General features: G+C 39.2%; 1 protein-coding gene and 1 long non-coding RNA gene across 2 annotated transcripts in view; one reads left to right on the top strand and one right to left on the bottom strand.

Annotated features, from left to right (window-relative positions):
• LOC118494756 overlaps positions 1 to 2,500 on the bottom strand; it is a 13,686-nt gene that overhangs the window by 9,562 nt on the left and 1,624 nt on the right. The gene's annotated exons all lie outside the window — the stretch shown is intronic.
• Positions 1 to 2,500, top strand: part of galr1b (galanin receptor 1b) — a 21,114-nt gene that overhangs the window by 17,961 nt on the left and 653 nt on the right. The window lies entirely within an intron of this gene.

Here is a 2,500-nt window from a genome sequence, read left to right as displayed (position 1 = left end):
TCTGTTTGCTTTATATTTCATATTTCATCAACAAGATGAGGAAATGTTACTCAGTATTTCCTCCTGACGGTAAATCATGATGTTTTTATGGTTCTTTAATAAGCCGACGAATCAAATCAAACACAAACTAATGAAAGAGGCACATATAAACTAAAATCATATAAACTAAAATATTGTTTTAGTATCTGAATCATGTTTAATTATAATTAAACAAAGATATGAGTCAGAACTGCTGTGGCGTAATATTACCTGAGAAAAGTTCTGAAAAAAAGATGTAATATTTTGGAAAGATGTATTATTATGAGAAAAAACTCGGGAAAAATACGTAATAATTCAAGAAAGATGTTGCGAAAAAAAAGGGTTTAATTTCCAGAAAACACTATTTATTTTTTTCTAAACAAAGGTTAATAAATGAGATGTGTGTTTGTGTGCGTATGTGTGTGTGTGTGTGTATGTGTGAGAATGTTTGTGTGTGTGTGTGCGTGTTTGTGTTTGTGTGTGTGTGTGTATGTGTGAGTATGTTTGTGTGTGTGTGTGTGTGTGTGTGTGTTTGTGTGTGTGTGTATATGTGTATGTTTGTGTGTGTGTGTGTGTGTGTTTGTTTGTGTGTGTGTGTGTGTGTGCGCGTATGTGTGTGTGTGTACGTGTGTGTGTGTGTGTGCGTGTTTGTGTTTGTGTGTGTGTGCGTGTGTGTGTGTGTGTGTGTGTGTGTGTGTAATGGTTTGAGTTTCCTCCCGTTTGAGCGGTGGATCTTTTGGACGTCGTCAGAGACAGGTCTTTGTGTCTTCTCTCTGAGACGTAAACACTTGTCGGAGGTTTTGAGAGGTTTCTGAGTGCTGAGAAACATTAGTTCTGCAGCTGAGTGGAAGTTTGGCGTCCGGAGTCGCAGCTCGTTGTGCCTTTTTAAACAGATTGGATATAAATAAGCTGAGCAGTGTCCCGAGATAACTTCTGTTAGGGTCTGACTCTATAAATAAAGTTCAGTTGAAGGAGCGAGTTTATCTAAACTACAGTATCACATTTTACTGTGTTAAGGGCTTCAAAAGAAGCGAAAAACAGTCAACGTTTGTCGTTTTTTTCAACGTTTTTTTTAGCAGAAAAAGTTGGAAAAGGTGACAAAAACTTCACACAATGTGTGTATTTTTTCTATAATTACATACTCTGTGTGTTTCTTGCACTAAAGAATATAAATCCTGATTCCTGCAGACAACTAAGACGGTCATTTCTTAGGGTGTATCTCCGTAGACTCATATTACCTCCGAGTTATTTCTGTAGTATAGATGTAAAACTCTCTGTAGATTAGAAGGTGACAAGTTTTCGGGACTCCCATGGGTCACGGTATTCCCGCAGGGAGTCCTGCTGTTTTGGAGTCAATCTCACTGTTGGTAACGTGATAGGGACGGAACAGAGCAGAGAAATCAACGGGAGCGGGACGGAGCGGGAGATTAAATTAAAAAATTACGCTGCAGTGCCCAAAGATTATGAGGCGTTTTGTTCGAGAAAATCTCCGTTGAATTGATATGCAATGAATCAACTGTAATATCTAATGTGACCAGCAGAGGGAACCATCTAGTTATATGACCATGGTCTAATTTGGTAGGGAGAGAGACGCAGAAGAGTAGCTACAAGCTAGGTTTTGGTGATGATGTTAGTTTGTACATTAAAGTTTGAGCACAAGCTCATTGTGGATTAAAAACCAAGTCTCTTCTTTAAGACTCAAACAATCAGTTAGGAATTACGTAATGAAATGGCCTAGGCCTGCAGGTAATGCATGTTACCTAGGCCTGCAGGTAATGCATGTTTAGTGTAGCCTAAATTTCCAAGGCCACCTCAGTGATTTGACCGCGATTAACCAAACATGTTACAGGGGGGCAACAGAGTCTGATAACTTTAGACAACATAGGGAACCAAACGGGAGCGGAATGGGATTCGGGAGTCTTTCTCAGGATTTTGCAGGACAGGATTTTTTTTTTCTGGGGGGGGGGGCAGTCATGTGATCGGGATATGATGGGAGTATTTTTGTGGGCTCGGGATGGAAGCGACAATTGATTCCCTTGTCACCCTCAACTGTGGACTCATGTTTCCCCTGTGTTATTTCTGTAGTATAGATGTAATACTCTGTAGACTCATGTTTCCCCTGTGTTATTTCTGTAGTATAGATGTAATACTCTGTGTAGACTCATGTTTCCCCTGTGTTATTTCTGTAGTATCGATGTAATACTCTGTGTAGACTCATGTTTCCCCTGTGTTATTTCTGTAGTATAGATGTAATACTCTGTAGACTCATGTTTCCCCTGTGTTATTTCTGTAGTATAGATGTAATACTCTGTAGACTCATGTTTCCCCTGTGTTATTTCTGTAGTATAGATGTAATACTCTGTAGACTCATGTTTCCCCTGTGTTATTTCTGTAGTATAGATGTAATACTCTGTGTAGACTCATGTTTCCCCTGTGTTATTTCTGTAGTATCGATGTAATACTCTGTGTAGACTCATGTTTC

Source organism: Sander lucioperca, chromosome 3 (genome assembly GCF_008315115.2).
Source record: "Sander lucioperca isolate FBNREF2018 chromosome 3, SLUC_FBN_1.2, whole genome shotgun sequence".
Taxonomy (NCBI): domain Eukaryota; kingdom Metazoa; phylum Chordata; class Actinopteri; order Perciformes; family Percidae; genus Sander; species Sander lucioperca.
Note: the sequence above shows the minus strand (reverse complement) of the source record. Positions and strands in the feature narration are given on the sequence as shown.